Genomic DNA, 17,712 nt, shown 5'->3' with positions numbered 1-17,712 from the left:
ACCCTGTTCTGTTCTCAACAGGCTTTGGACCCTGTTCTGTTCTCAACAGGCTTTGGACCCTGTTCTGTTCCCAACAGGCTTTGGACCCTGTTCTGTTCCCAACAGGCTTTGGACCCTGTTCAACAGGCTTTGGACCCTGTTCTGTTCTCAACAGGCTTTGGACCCTGATCTGAACAGGCTTTGGACCATGTTCTGAACAGGCTTTGGACCCTGTTCTGTTCTCAACAGGCTTTGGACCCTGTTCTGTTCTCAACAGGCTTTGGACCCTGTTCTACTCTCAACAGGCTTTGGACCCTGTTCTGTTCTCAACAGGCTTTGGACCCTGTTCTGTTCTCAACAGGCTTTGGACCCTGTTCTGTTCTCAACAGGCTTTGGACCCTGTTCTGTTCTCAACAGGCTTTGGACCCTGTTCTGTTCTCAACAGGCTTTGGACCCTGTTCAACAGGCTTTGGACCCTGTTCTGTTCTCAACAGGCTTTGAACCCTGTTCTGTTCTCAACAGGCTTTGGACCCTGTTCTGTTCTCAACAGGCTTTGAACCCCGGTTCTGTTCTGAACAGGCTTTGGACCCTGTTTCTGTTCTCAACAGGCTTTAAACTTTGTTTTTCTCCCTAATGTCACATACGCTGATGCTTTCTGCGCATGAAGAATTGCCATGGCACAGAGACACGAGAGATTGGACTTCACTGAGTTCGCTCCATTCGTTTGCACTATATAGATCGATTGAACATTATATCAGTCCCTTTTCAACGCAACAAACCAGAACAAATCTAATTTTACAAGACCGAGTCTGTGATTTTGTTGTGGGCAGAGCACAACGGAGTAGAAGTCTATTGGCGGGGGTAGCCCACGAGCGAATACGCTTTTCAGATCAGATCAGATCAGATCACATCAGAGCCGCAGGTTTGTTGATGTTCTTTGCTAGTTAGCGAGTTATTAGCCCAGTTATAGATACGTAGAGGTCAGCGATGGGGAGTATACTGCTTCCTACAGGAGCACACTAAATGTAGGCTAGATTTCAACCTGTCTTTGAAAAGCCAGTCAGGTAACAAGTTTATGTCTTAATTAAAGGGGCAGTGTTGTATTTTGAGACAGGCTTGAATATGCATGTACACCAATAGGTAAAGGGGTAGCCTACAGTGTCTAATTCTCTGTATGGTAATTATAATACATTTTGTAAAGTAGTTTCTTGCATCATACAACACAATACAATTGACCTATTTGTCCCGTGGTGTTAAAGACCAAGTAAAAAATCATGAATTCAAGTCAAGCCCTTCATCATGCAAAAACGTTGTTAAAAGTCTCATGTAATGTAGACCTGCATTGAACAGCACATATAGACTACTGTAGACTATATCATAGAAATCAACAGCTGTTTCCATGTGAACATGTTATGGGATTTACTCCATTGGTTTTGTTGGTAGGTCTACATTATGCTTGGATAGCCTATTGGCTACTGTCTAAAACTGTAAGGACACAGCCTATTGGCTACTGTCTAAAACTGTAAGGACACAGCCTATTGGCTACTGTCTAAAACTGTAAGGACACAGCCTATTGGCTACTGTCTAAAACTGTAAGGACACAGCCTATTGGCTACTGTCTAAAAGTGTAAGGGTACAGCCTATTGGCTACTGTCTAAAACTGTAAGAACACAGCCTATTGGCTACTGTCTAAAACTGTAAGGATACAGCCTATTGGCTACTGTCTAAAACTGTAAGAACACAGCCTATTGGCTACTGTCTAAAACTGTAAGGACACAGCCTATTGGCTACTGTCTAAAACTGTAAGGACACAGCCTATTGGCTACTGTCTAAAACTGTAAGGACACAGCCTATTGGCTACTGTCTAAAACTGTAAGAACACAGCCTATTGGCTACTGTCTAAAACTGTAAGGACACAGCCTATTGGCTGCTGTCTAAAACTGTAAGGACACAGCCTATTGGCTACTGTCTAAAACTGTAAGGGTACAACCTATTGGCTGCTGTCTAAAACTGTAAGGACACAGCCTATTGGCTACTGTCTAAAACTGTAAGGATACAACCTATTGGCTACTGTCTAAAACTGTAAGGGTACAACCTATTGGCTGCTGTCTAAAACTGTAAGGACACAGCCTATTGGCTACTGTCTAAAACTGTAAGGATACAGCCTATTGGCAACTGTCTAAAACTGTAAGGACACAGCCTATTGGCTACTGTCTAAAACTGTAAGGGTACAACCTATTGGCTACTGTCTAAAACTGTAAGGGTACAACCTATTGGCTGCTGTCTAAAACTGTAAGGACACAGCCTATTGGCTACTGTCTAAAACTGTAAGGATACAGCCTATTGGCTACTGTCTAAACCTGTAAGGACACAGCCTATTGGCTACTGTCTAAAACTGTAAGGATACAGCCTATTGGCTACTGTCTAAAACTGTAAGGACACAGCCTATTGGCTGCTGTCTAAAACTGTAAGGATACAGCCTATTGGCTACTGTCTAAACCTGTAAGGACACAGCCTATTGGCTACTGTCTAAAACTGTAAGGATACAGCCTATTGGCTACTGTCTAAAACTGTAAGGACACAGCCTATTGGCTGCTGTCTAAAACTGTAAGGATACAGCCTATTGGCTACTGTCTAAAACTGTAAGGACACAGCCTATTGGCTACTGTCTAAAACTGTAAGGATACAGCCTATTGGCTACTGTCTAAAACTGTAAGGATACAACCTATTGGCTACTGTCTAAAACTGTAAGGACACAGCCTATTGGCTGCTGTCTAAAACTGTAAGGATACAGCCTATTGGCTACTGTCTAAAACTGTAAGGACACAGCCTATTGGCTACTGTCTAAAACTGTAAGGATACAGCCTATTGGCTACTGTCTAAAACTGTAAGGACACAGCCTATTGGCTACTGTCTAAAACTGTAAGCATACAGCCTATTGGCTACTGTCTAAAACTGTAAGGACACAGCCTATTGGCTACTGTCTAAAACTGTAAGGATACAGCCTATTGGCTACTGTCTAAAACTGTAAGGACACAGCCTATTGGCTACTGTCTAAAACTGTAAGGACACAGCCTATTGGCTACTGTCTACAACTGTAAGGACACAGCCTATTGGCTACTGTCTACAACTGTAAGGACACAGCCTATTGGCTACTGTCTAAAACTGTAAGGACACAGCCTCCAGTTTCCACTCAAAATACCAAAAATTTGCTCAGTACCGCCAAAAATAAGAGGGAACATTGAAGACAGGCCAACTACACTGAACTAAAATATAAACACAACATGTAAAGTGTTGGTCCCATGTTTCATGAGCTGAAATAAAAGACCCCAGAAATGTTCTATACACATAAAAAGCGTATTTCTCTTCAATGTTGTGTACACATTTGTTTACATCCCTGTTAATGAGTGTTTCTCATTTGCCAAGATAATCCATCCACATGACATGTGTGGAATATCAAGAAGTTGATTAAGCACGGTTATTACACAGGTGCACCTTGTGCTGGGGACAATAAAAGGCCACTCTAAAATGTGCAGTTTTGTCACACAACACAATGCCACAGATGTCTCAAGTTTTGAGGGTGTGCAATTGGCATGCTGACTGTCCACCAGAGCTGTTTCCGGATAATGAAATGTTCATTTCTCTACCATAAGCCGCCTCCAATGTCGTTTTAAAGAATTAGGCAATACGTCCAACTGGGTTTACAACCGCAGACTACAGGTATGGCATCGTGTGGGCGAAAGGTTTGCTGATGTCAACGTTGTGAACAGAGTTCCTTACAGTGGCGGTGGGGTTATGGTATGAACAGGCATAAGCTAATGGACAACGGACACGCGTTTTATCAATGGCAATTCGAATGCACAGACCGTGACGAGATCCTGAGGCCCGTTTTGTTTAAGGTGTCTGTGACCAACAGATGCATATCTGTATTCCCAGTCATGTGAAATCCATAGATTAGGACCTAATGAATTTATTTCAATTGACTGATCTCCTTATATGAACTGTAACTCAGTAAAATCTTTTGAAATTGTTGCATGTTGCGCTTATATATATTTTTTTTTAGGATAAATGCACATTCAAGCACGAGTGCCAATTTTACAATTGATTTAAATGCACTGCTTCCCTAAAAAGGTACCTCTCTTGAAGTGTTCAAATCTGCTTTGAGTGATAAACTCATTGATTTTCCACACGTCATCTGTTCCAAGCAGAATGAAAGAAACAGCCAAAACCTGTCGGACTGAAATTGGCAGCAGGGGATTTCTCAGGCTGCTGTTACACAACACAACTTTCACACAACTTTAGTTGCAGGTTGCAGATGACATTCATCTCCAGCCACTTTTGCTGTTTTACACGAAGCAACTCAAAAAAAAAAACTATTAAAATGGCTTGCAACAGCCAATCAAATCGATCGCTGCTTCCCGTCATATTGTTTGGGAATTCTAAACTCACCCGATGTCATCTGCCGTAACACATTGTGAATTCACAAAATTATTAGTTTATCGAACCGTTTCGTTATTGTATAAAGATTGATTTAGACAAAATGCTGGCTGTCAAATTTACCTGGAGAGGGGGGGGGGTTCATGGAGCAACTCAGTTGCAAGGAAGTAAAATTGCGTGTAAGTTGTGTCTGTAGCCTTAGGTGAGGGAAACGACAGCAGCCATGTTTCTTCTTCCTCAAAGCCAGAGTGGCGTGGAGTGTACACACTAGCCACGTTTCCATCCACTGGGTTTAGGACAGTAAAGTCTTTAAAAAAAAAAATATATATTCCGACAGATAATTTGTTCCGTTCGACATGGTGGGATCTTTTTTGTGTCTGTAAAATTAATTTATGTGAGAAATGCCGATGGAAACACCTTTATGTGTGTAACAAGTGTGGAATTTCCTGTTGTGTAGCGACACAACATCTGAATAGTTCCCAATGCCTGATATTAGTGTACATTCCTTTGGTTGTTGATAGTGGCCTTTTTAATGTTGCACACTTCCTTCTCTATTCCCCCCCAACATCCCCTCAACATCCCCCCAACATTCTCCTCAACACCCCCCTCAACATCCCCCTCAACATTCCCTCAACATCCCCTCAACACCCCCCTCAACATCCCCTCAACACCCCCCTCAACATCCCCCCAACATTCTCCTCAACACCCCCCTCAACATTCCCCTCAACACCCCGCTCAACACCCCCCTCAACATCCCCCCAACATTCTCCTCAACACCCCCCTCAACATCCCCCTCAACATTCCCCTCAACATTCCCCTCAACACCCCCCCCCCAACATCCCCCTCAACATTCCCCTCAACATCCTCCTCAACACCCCCCTCAACATCCCCCTCAACATTCCCCCCAACATTCCCCTCAACATTCCCCTCAACATCCCCCTCAACACCCCCCTCAACATCCCCTCAACACCCCCCCCAACATCCCCCTCAACACCCCCCCCCCAACATCCCCCCAACATCCCCCTCAACACCCCCCCCAACATCACCCTCAACATTCCCCCCAACATTCCCCTCAACATTCCCCTCAACATTCCCCTCAACACCCCCCTCAACATCCCCCTCAACATTCCCCCCAACATTCCCCCCAACATCACCCTCAACACCCCCCCCCCAACATCCCCCCAACATTCCCCTCAACATCCTCCTCAACATCCCCTCAACATCCCCTGCCCCTCGATGAGCTTGATGCTCCTTTCCAGTAAACATCTTGGGTTTATTCTGCTGACATGATAATCGATGCTTGACTGCCGTTTCACAATTAGAAATATTCTCTCATCCATAATAATCTCATAACGTAGACTGGCCTAGCCCCACAGCCTACCCACACAGCCTACCCCCACAGCATACCCCCACAGCCTAGCCCCACAGCCTAGCCCCACAGCATACCCACACAGCCTACCCACACAGCCTACCCCCACAGCCTACCCCCACAGCCTACCCCCACAGCATACCCCCACAGCCTAGCCCCACAGCCTAGCCCCACAGCCTACCCCCACAGCCTAGCCCCACAGCCTAGCCCCACAGCCTAGCCCCACAGCCTACCCCCACAGCCTACCCCCACAGCCTAGCCCCACAGCCTACCCACACAGCCTACCCCCACAGCATACCCCCACAGCCTAGCCCCACAGCATACCCCCACAGCCTAGCCCCACAGCCTAGCCCCACAGCCTAGCCCCACAGCCTAGCCCCACAGCATACCCCCACAGCATACCCCCACAGCCTAGCCCCACAGCATACCCCCACAGCATACCCCCACAGCCTACCCCCACAGCCTAGCCCCACAGCATACCCCCACAGCCTACCCCCACAGCCTACCCACACAGCCTACTAACTGCTGCCAAGACCAGAATAGGCACATTTGCTATTTCACGCAACACTTTTTGTGACAAAACTAATCGGAAGAGTTGTAAATACAATAAAACACATTACGATTTTATTCGGTACATTTTGTGAGCAGTACGTCACCACGCAGGATTTTTTTTTTTTAACTCAACAAGTCCGTTTGGTGGAAACTCACCGCTGTTGGGAAAATGTGGATATTGTCTTTTTGAACATTCACATGAAAATCTGTCGCCAACTGAATGGAAACTAAAACTACAGGATCACCGTGGTGGAACCAGGATATCTCTGGTCAGGAACACCGTGGTGGAACCAGGATATCTCTGGTCAGGAACACCGTGGTGGAACCAGGATATCTCTGGTCAGGAACACCGTGGTAGAACCAGGATATCGCTGGTCAGGAACACCGTGGTGGAACCAGGATATCTCTGGTCAGGAACACCGTGGTAGAACCAGGATATCGCTGGTCAGGAACACTGTGGTAGAACCAGGATATCGCTGGTCAGGAACACCGTGGTGGAACCAGGATATCGCTGGTCAGGAACACCGTGGTAGAACCAGGATATCGCTGGTCAGGAACACCGTGGTGGAACCAGGATATCGCTGGTCAGGAACACCGTGGTAGAACCAGGATATCGCTGGTCAGGAACGACGTGGTGGAACCAGGATATCTCTGGTCAGGAACACCGTGGTGGAACCAGGATATCGCTGGTCAGGAACGACGTGGTGGAACCAGGATATCGCTGGTCAGGAACACCGTGGTAGAACCAGGATATCTCTGGTCAGGAACACCAGCGAACACCGCTGATATTGCTGGTCTATTTCATGTGGGAACTCAGATAGAGCTTCTATAACACACACTGTACCGTTTAAACATTTTTATTTAACTAGGCAAGTCAGTTAAGAACACATTCTTATTGACAATGACGGTCTACCTACAGCCCCTGGAGCAAATTAGGGTGAAGTGCCTTGCTCAAGGACACAGACAGGTTTTTCACCTTGTCGGATTGGGTATTCGAACCAGCGACCTTTCGGTTACTGGCCCAACGCTCTAATCGCTAGGCTACCTGCCGCCCATTCTAGCAGGGTGTGTGTGTGTGTGTTCCTCTCAATGTCATGATACTCATTACTCAGCAACCAGAATGAACCATTCTGACAGAGAAAGGAAATCACAGTCTATCACAGAGAGGGTGAAGAAGCAAAAACAGAAAATGGTTCTCATACTTCGACTAGTCAATAATTCATTACTATTTCTGTGAATGGAAACACAGTCGGCCAAGAAACTAGTGTCATGACGAAGTCAATGAAAAGAAGAAAACAAAATCAAACAGCATCTAGAACGAAATTCATAGATTATTTAAACATGCTGTCGGCAGAGGGGTTTATGGGGCCATAAACGGAATCCAAATATCTCCAAATGCATGATGGGAATACTAATACAAAGTCTGTTTGTTAGCGATGGAGACTAGGTTCAACACGATAAAACATACAGGAGAAATATCAAATCAACCATTTCAATCAACGATGATCTTAGCAATGATCCATGAAAGTCAATGATCCAAGAACGTAAAGGACATGACTTGGCTAAATCGGTGCTTAAGATGACAAGGCAGTCATCTTAGGTCACCGGAGTGTGTAGAAACTAAAATACCGTTTGAAGGGGAGAGGACAGAATGTACCTGAAAATGTATGAGATGAGGAAACTTTGTTTATCCCAGTCAGTAAACTCAGAAGCTATACAGTGTCCCAATTGACACCCTATTCCCTATGTAGTGCACTACTTTTGACTAAAGCCCTATGGAACCTGTTAAAAATGAGTGCACTCTATAGGGTATACAGTACTATTTGGGACACACCCCACGTCTGAGAAAACTCGGAATGATAGAACGCGACAGCTTATATTTTAAAGTGTTGGAACACAGTTTGATAAATATTTTTAGACAACTTTTGGAAAGCCTGAACATGTCCGTTGAGCCGCTGAGATAAACAGAACACAACAGCTTTACAGGAACAGACGGAACACAAGTCAGAGAAAGATGGAGGAATGAAGTACTTAATTTAATAACCCCTGCTGTACCGATCGCTAGATCTTTCAGTCAGACTGCCTTCCCAGAAGTCCTTTCTGCTGATCCATTCAGTCAGACTGCCTTCCTAGAAGTCATTTCTGTTGACCCATTCAGTCAGACTGCCTTCCCAGAAGTCCTTTCTGTTGATCCATTCAGTCAGACTGCCTTCCTAGAAGTCCTTTCTGTTGATCCATTCAGTCAGACTGTCTTCCTAGAAGTCCTTTCTGTTAATCCATTCAGTCAGACTGCCTTCCTAGAAGTCCTTTCTGTTGATCCATTCAGTCAGACTGCCTTCCTAGAAGTCCTTTCTGTTGATCCATTCAGTCAGACTGCCTTCCTAGAAGTCCTTTCTGTTGATCCATTCAGTCAGACTGCCTTCCTAGAAGTCCTTTCTGTTGATCCATTCAGTCAGACTGCCTTCCTAGAAGTCCTTTCTGTTGATCCATTCAGTCAGACTGCCTTCCTAGAAGTCCTTTCTGTTGATCCATTCAGTCAGACTGCCTTCCTAGAAGTCCTTTCTGTTGATCCATTCAGTCAGACTGCCTTCCTAGAAGTCCTTTCTGTTGATCCATTCAGTCAGACTGCCTTCCTAGAAGTCCTTTCTGTTGATCCATTCAGTCAGACTGCCTTCCTAGAAGTCCTTTCTGCTGATCCATTCAGTCAGACTGCCTTCCTAGAAGTCCTTTCTGTTGATCCATTCAGTCAGACTGCCTTCCTAGAAGTCATTTCTGTTGATCCATTCAGTGAGACTGCCTTCCTAGAAGTCCTTTCTGTTGATCCATTCAGTCAGACTGCCTTCCTAGAAGTCCTTTCTGTTGATCCATTCAGTCAGACTGTCTTCCTAGAAGTCCTTTCTGCTGATCCATTCAGTCAGACTGCCTTCCTAGAAGTCCTTTCTGTTGATCCATTCAGTCAGACTGCCATCCTAGAAGTCCTTTCTGCTGATCCATTCGTCAGCGATTGGTTCGTCTCGAACCAATCAGAGTATCAAAGCCAATGACGATTTCCCGAAATGCTGCTTTTCCCACGTGTGATTATTTTTTTTTTTTAATAAGAGAATACCCCTATGCCTTTCACATTAGATACGAATACATCATAATCAGCTGAATTAAGCAGCAGTGTATTAAGGAAGGAGGAAGGAGGCAGGAGAGAAGCTAAGTGCCTTCATTGGATGCAGTGATATCTTCAATATAATTGACTTTTTTCCCCCCAGAGGCAGGGAGATACTGACATACAAACAGCAACATGAAGAAGAAACTAAAAACACTGCAAACACAAAGTATCTCAATTAGCCTCCGATGAACACTTCCCTAACCACTCGTGCAGAGAGGCCATGATTGATATTACATTAAGTGTTCATTATTTTATAATATGGATTCTGAATGAAGTCCACACTTCTTCACACTCAAGCGCATTCCAAATTACACCCTTTCCCCTTATAAGTGCACTACTTTTGAAGGCTCTCGCCATAAGTAGTGCACTACTTTTGAAGGCTCTCGCCATAAGTAGTGCACTACTTTTGAAGGCTCTGGTCCACTATTTATTTATATTTTCTATTTAACCTTTATTTAACTAGGCAAGTCAGTTAAGAACAAATTCATATTTACAATGACGGTTTAGGAACAGTGGGCAGAATGACAGATTTTTACCTTGTCAGCTCAGGGATTCGACCTTGCAAACTTTCGGTTACAAGTCCAACGCTCTAACCACTAGGCTACCTGACGCCATAGGACAGTGAGAGGGATAAAGACTATCATTCCTAGTCCAATAGGACAGTGAGAGGGATAAAGACTATCATCCCTAGTCCAATAGGACAGTGAGAGGGATAAAGACTATCATCCCTAGTCCAATAGGACAGTGAGAGGGATAAAGACTATCATCCCTAGTCCAATAGGACCGTGAGAGGGATAAAGACTATCATCCTTAGTCCAATAGGACAGTAAGGGGGATAAAGACTACCATCCCTAGTCCAATAGGACAGTGAGAGGGATAAAGACTATCATCCCTAGTCCAATAGGACAGTGAGATGGATAAAGACTATCATCCCTAGTCCAATAGGACAGCGAGAGGGATAAAGACTATCATCCCTAGTCCAATAGGACAGTGAGAGGGATAAAGACTATCATCCTTAGTCCAATAGGACAGTGAGGGGGATAAAGACTACCATCCCTAGTCCAATAGGACAGTGAGGGGGATAAAAAGACTACCATCCCTAGTCCAATAGGACAGTGAGAGGGATAAAGACTATCATCCCTAGTCCATTAGGACAGTGAGATGGATAAAGACTATCATCCCTAGTCCAATAGGACAGCGAGAGGGATATAGACTATCATCTCTAGTCCAATAGGACAGTGAGAGTGATAAAGACTATCATTCCTCGTCCAATAGGACAGTGAGATGGATAAAGACTATCATCCCTAGTCCAATAGGACAGTGAGAGGGATAAAGACTATCATCCTTAGTCCAATAGGACAGTGAGGGGGATAAAGACTACCATCCCTAGTCCAATAGGACAGTGAGAGGGATACAGACTATCATCCCTAGTCCAATAGGACAGTGAGATGGATAAAGACTATCATCCCTAGTCCAATAGGACAGTGAGAGGGATAAAGACTATCATCCCTAGTCCAATAGGACAGTGAGATGGATAAAGACTATCATCCCTAGTCCAATAGGACAGCGAGAGGGATATAGACTATCATCTCTAGTCCAATAGGACAGTGAGAGTGATAAAGACTATCATTCCTAGTCCAACAGGACAGTGAGAGGGGTAAAGACTATCATCCCTAGTCCAATAGGACAGTGAGAGGGATAAAGACTATCATCCCTAGTCCAATAGGACAGTGAGAGGGATAAAGACTATCATCCTTAGTCCAATAGGACAGTGAGGGGGATAAAGACTATCATCCCTAGTCCAATAGGACAGTGAGAGGGATAAAGACTATCATCCCTAGTCCAATAGGACAGTGGGAGGGATAAAGTCTATCATCCCTAGTCCAATAGGACAGCGAGAGGGATAAAGGCTATCTGGTGTAGAACATCAGTGATTTACTGGAGATCAGTAGAGGCCAGGGCACAAACACATAACCCACTTTAGCTGGCAATAATAATCTAGTTTAGGTAATGTTGTTGTGCAGCTATTAAGGTAAAAACACTCTCTCCAGCGCTTACAAGATTAATGCTCCGTGGTAAATTGCATTTTGTTTTAGGGGGGGGAAAGAACATTGTCCCCTTTAAAAACTGCACAGCATATTTACCGTGTCCCAAATCACAGCCTGTTTCCCTCTATAGTGCACTACTTTTGAATAAGCCCATTGGGTTCTGGTCAAAAATAAGTGCACTATATAGTGAATAGGTTTCCATTTGGGACACCGTCTTTGTTCCAGTATCTGATCTGTAATGATAACTTCTGGGCTGATACTAATAAGCTGAAGTTTTCATCTCACTGAATTAGATATGAGAAGTCATTTATTTCTTACGACTTCCCCCCCTTTCTCTAGCAGACGTGAAGTGAATCCTTAGCTCCAAGGAGGTAGTCTACGGTAGACAGGATGTAGAGAAGTCTATGAGGTAGTCTACAGTAGACAGGATGTAGAGAAGTCTATGAGGTAGTCTACAGTACACAGGATGTAGAAGTCTATGAGGTAGTCTACAGTAGACAGGATGTAGAAGTCTATGAGGTAGTCTACAGTAGACAGGATGTAGAGAAGTCTATGAGGTAGTCTACAGTAAACAGGATGTAGAGAAGTCTATGAGGTAGTCTACAGTAAACAGGATGTAGAGAAGTCTATGAGGTAGTCTACAGTACACAGGATGTATTGAAGTCTATGAGGTAGTCTACAGTACACAGGATGTAGAGAAGTCTATGAGGTAGTCTACAGTACACAGGATGTATTGAAGTCTATGAGGTAGTCTACAGTAGATAGGATGTATTGAAGTCTATGAGGTAGTCTACGGTACACAGGATGTATTGAAGTCTATGAGGTAGTCTACAGTACACAGGATGTATTGAAGTCTATGAGGTAGTCTACAGTACACAGGATGTAGAGAAGTCTATGAGGTAGTCTACAGTACACAGGATGTAGAGAAGTCTATGAGGTAGTCTACGGTACACAGGATGTAGAGAAGTCTATGAGGTAGTCTACGGTACACAGGATGTATTGAAGTCTATGAGGTAGTCTACAGTAGACAGGATGTATTGAAGTCTATGAGGTAGTCTACAGTACACAGGATGTAGAGAAGTCTATGAGGTAGTCTACAGTACACAGGATGTAGAAGTCTATGAGGTAGTCTACAGTAGACAGGATGTATTGAAGTCTATGAGGTAGTCTACAGTACACAGGATGTAGAGAAGTCTATGAGGTAGTCTACAGTACACAGGATGTATTGAAGTCTATGAGGTAGTCTACAGTACACAGGATGTAGAGAAGTCTATGAGGTAGTCTACAGTAGACAGGCTGTATTGAAGTCTATGAGGTAGTCTACGGTAAACAGGATGTAGAAGTCTATGAGGTAGTCTACAGTACACAGGATGTAGAGAAGTCTATGAGGTAGTCTACAGTACACAGGATGTATTGAAGTCTATGAGGTAGTCTACAGTAGACAGGATGTATTGAAGTCTATGAGGTAGTCTACAGTACACAGGATGTAGAGAAGTCTATGAGGTAGTCTACAGTAGACAGGATGTATTGAAGTCTATGAGGTAGTCTACAGTACACAGGATGTAGAGAAGTCTATGAGGTAGTCTACAGTACACAGGATGTATTGAAGTCTATGAGGTAGTCTACAGTAGACAGGATGTATTGAAGTCTATGAGGTAGTCTACAGTACACAGGATGTATTGAAGTCTATGAGGTAGTCTACAGTAGACAGGATGTATTGAAGTCTATGAGGTAGTCTACAGTACACAGGATGTAGAGAAGTCTATGAGGTAGTCTACAGTACACAGGATGTAGAGAAGTCTATGAGGTAGTCTACAGTAGACAGGATGTATTGAAGTCTATGAGGTAGTCTACAGTACACAGGATGTAGAGAAGTCTATGAGGTAGTCTACAGTACACAGGATGTAGAGAAGTCTATGAGGTAGTCTACAGTAGACAGGATGTAGAAGTCTATGAGGTAGTCTACAGTACACAGGATGTAGAGAAGTCTATGATGTAGTCTACAGTAGACAGGATGTATTGAAGTCTATGAGGTAGTCTACAGTACACAGGATGTATTGAAGTCTATGAGGTAGTCTACAGTAGACAGGATGTATTGAAGTCTATGAGGTAGTCTACAGTAGACAGGATGTAGAAGTCTATGAGGTAGTCTACAGTACACAGGATGTAGAGAAGTCTATGAGGTAGTCTACAGTACACAGGATGTATTGAAGTCTATGAGGTAGTCTACAGTAGACAGGATGTATTGAAGTCTATGAGGTAGTCTACAGTAGACAGGATGTAGAGAAGTCTATGAGGTAGTCTACAGTAAACAGGATGTAGAAGTCTATGAGGTAGTCTACAGTACACAGGATGTAGAGAAGTCTATGAGGTAGTCTACAGTAGACAGGATGTATTGAAGTCTATGAGGTAGTCTACGGTACACAGGATGTAGAGAAGTCTATGAGGTCGTCTACGGTAGACAGGATGTAGAGAAGTCTATGAGGTAGTCTACAGTACACAGGATGTAGAAGTCTATGAGGTAGTCTACAGTACACAGGATGTATTGAAGTCTATGAGGTAGTCTACAGTACACAGGATGTATTGAAGTCTATGAGGTAGTCTACAGTAGACAGGATGTATTGAAGTCTATGAGGTAGTCTACAGTACACAGGATGTATTGAAGTCTATGAGGTAGTCTACAGTACACAGGATGTATTGAAGTCTATGAGGTAGTCTACAGTACACAGGATGTATTGAAGTCTATGAGGTAGTCTACAGTACACAGGATGTAGAGAAGTCTATGAGGTAGTCTACAGTAGACAGGATGTATTGAAGTCTATGAGGTAGTCTACAGTACACAGGATGTATTGAAGTCTATGAGGTAGTCTACAGTAGACAGGATGTATTGAAGTCTATGAGGTAGTCTACGGTACACAGGATGTAGAGAAGTCTATGAGGTAGTCTACAGTACACAGGATGTAGAGAAGTCTATGAGGTAGTCTACAGTAGACAGGATGTAGAGAAGTCTATGAGGTAGTCTACAGTACACAGGATGTAGAGAAGTCTATGAGGTAGTCTACAGTACACAGGATGTAGAGAAGTCTATGAGGTAGTCTACAGTAGACAGGATGTATTGAAGTCTATGAGGTAGTCTACAGTACACAGGATGTAGAGAAGTCTATGAGGTAGTCTACAGTAGACAGGATGTATTGAAGTCTATGAGGTAGTCTACAGTACACAGGATGTAGAGAAGTCTATGAGGTAGTCTACAGTAGACAGGCTGTATTGAAGTCTATGAGGTAGTCTACGGTAAACAGGATGTAGAAGTCTATGAGGTAGTCTACAGTAAACAGGATGTAGAAGTCTATGAGGTAGTCTACAGTAAACAGGATGTAGAGAAGTCTATGAGGTAGTCTACAGTAAACAGGATGTAGAGAAGTCTATGAGGTAGTCTACAGTAGACAGGATGTAGAGAAGTCTATGAGGTAGTCTACAGTACACAGGATGTAGAGAAGTCTATGAGGTAGTCTACAGTAGACAGGATGTATTGAAGTCTATGAGGTAGTCTACAGTAGACAGGATGTATTGAAGTCTATGAGGTAGTCTACAGTAGACAGGCTGTAGAGAAGTCTATGAGGTAGTCTACGGTAGACAGGATGTATTGAAGTCTATGAGGTAGTCTACAGTAGACAGGATGTAGAGAAGTCTATGAGGTAGTCTACAGTAAACAGGATGTAGAAGTCTATGAGGTAGTCTACAGTAGACAGGATGTAGAGAAGTCTATGAGGTAGTCTACAGTAGACAGGATGTAGAAGTCTATGAGGTAGTCTACAGTAGACAGGATGTAGAGAAGTCTATGAGGTAGTCTACAGTAGACAGGATGTAGAGAAGTCTATGAGGTAGTCTACAGTAAACAGGATGTAGAAGTCTATGAGGTAGTCTACAGTACACAGGATGTAGAGAAGTCTATGAGGTAGTCTACAGTAGACAGGATGTATTGAAGTCTATGAGGTAGTCTACAGTACACAGGATGTAGAGAAGTCTATGAGGTAGTCTACAGTACACAGGATGTAGAGAAGTCTATGAGGTAGTCTACAGTACACAGGATGTATTGAAGTCTATGATGTAGTCTACAGTACACAGGATGTAGAGAAGTCTATGAGGTAGTCTACAGTACACAGGATGTATTGAAGTCTATGAGGTAGTCTACAGTACACAGGATGTAGAGAAGTCTATGAGGTAGTCTACAGTAGACAGGATGTAGAAGTCTATGAGGTAGTCTACAGTACACAGGATGTAGAGAAGTCTATGAGGTAGTCTACAGTAGACAGGATGTAGAAGTCTATGAGGTAGTCTACAGTACACAGGATGTAGAGAAGTCTATGAGGTAGTCTACAGTAGACAGGATGTAGAAGTCTATGAGGTAGTCTACAGTACACAGGATGTAGAGAAGTCTATGAGGTAGTCTACAGTAAACAGGATGTATTGAAGTCTATGAGGTAGTCTACAGTACACAGGATGTAGAAGTCTATGAGGTAGTCTACAGTACACCGGATGTAGAAGTCTATGAGGTAGTCTACAGTAGATAGGATGTATTGAAGTCTATGAGGTAGTCTACGGTACATAGGATGTAGAAGTCTGAGGTAGTCTACAGTACACAGGATGTAGAAGTCTATGAGGTAGTCTACAGTACACCGGATGTAGAAGTCTATGAGGTAGTCTACAGTACACAGGATGTAGAAGTCTATGAGGTAGTCTACAGTAGACATGAGCTGGTCATAGACAACCTACCCCAGACACACATCACTCTCTCTGTCCTCCAGACAGCTGATAATAGAATCAAAGAGAGGACTGTGCATAGAAGAGCCCAGTCTATAAAGGTCTTTTAGACAGCCAGACAGACCAGGCTGTTCTATCTGTAATGGATGCTGTGCCTTGCTAGAGGAGAACGGGTTAGAGGGGAGACTTGTGAACACGGTCTTCAACAGCCCAAATAGAATGATCAGACGTCTTCCTCAAAGGAGCGTCCTCACAGATGTTCTGGAAAGAGGACGACGTCGTGACCAAACACCAAAGTCTCCCCGCGCGGGAGAGAGCTCTAATACGAGGAAATGAATTACAGCCTTGGGAAAATAGAGAGCGAATCAGGAACAATGACACTGTTCTTTCCTCCTTCAACACCGTGGAGAAACCACCAGCCGCCAGTGACCCAGACGCTGATCAATAGCCCCAACTCTATCCACCTTTCATTACCATGGACATTTTTACGCTGCTGCTACTCTCTGTTTATCATGTACGCATAGTCACTTTAACTATACATTCATGTACATACTACCTCAATTGGGCCGACCAACCAGTGCTCCCGCACCTTGGCTAACCGGGCTATCTGCATTGAGAGGCAGGGGACTCTACTGGCTGTGGTAATGTATTGACTGTTTACTCTCTCACTGAGACCCGGCTGAGGCAGGGGACTCTACTGGCTGTGGTAATGTATTGACTGTTTACTCTCTCACTGAGACCCGGCTGAGGCAGGGGACTCTACTGGCTGTGGTAATGTATTGACTGTTAACTCTCTCACTGAGACACGGCTGAGGCAGGGGACTCTACTGGCTGTGGTAATGTATTGTACTGTTAACTCTCTCACTGAGACCCGGCTGAGGCAGGGGACTCTACTGGCTGTGGTAATGTATTGTACTGTTAACTCTCTCACTGAGACCCGGCTGAGGCAGGGGACTCTACTGGCTGTGGTAATGTATTGTACTGTTAACTCTCTCACTGAGACCCGGCTGAGGCAGGGGACTCTACTGGCTGTGGTAATGTATTGTACTGTTAACTCTCTCACTGAGACACGGCTGAGGCAGGGGACTCTACTGGCTGTGGTAATGTATTGTACTGTTAACTCTCTCACTGAGACACGGCTGAGGCAGGGGACTCTACTGGCTGTGGTAATGTATTGTACTGTTAACTCTCTCACTGAGACACGGCTGAGGCAGGGGACTCTACTGGCTGTGGTAATGTATTGTCTGTTTACTCTCTCACTGAGACACGGCTGAGGCAGGGGACTCTACTGGCTGTGGTAATGTATTGTACTGTTAACTCTCTCACTGAGACACGGCTGAGGCAGGGGACTCTACTGGCTGTGGTAATGTATTGTCTGTTAACTCTCTCACTGAGACACGGCTGAGGCA

General features: G+C 44.2%; 1 protein-coding gene across 1 annotated transcript in view; it reads right to left on the bottom strand.

Annotated features, from left to right (window-relative positions):
• Positions 1-17,712, bottom strand: part of LOC120046022 (dedicator of cytokinesis protein 1-like) — a 99,825-nt gene that overhangs the window by 31,316 nt on the left and 50,797 nt on the right. The gene's annotated exons all lie outside the window — the stretch shown is intronic.

This window comes from Salvelinus namaycush, chromosome 4 (genome assembly GCF_016432855.1).
Source record: "Salvelinus namaycush isolate Seneca chromosome 4, SaNama_1.0, whole genome shotgun sequence".
NCBI classification, from domain to species: Eukaryota; Metazoa; Chordata; class Actinopteri; order Salmoniformes; family Salmonidae; genus Salvelinus; species Salvelinus namaycush.
This window is presented reverse-complemented; position numbering and strand designations above follow the sequence as displayed.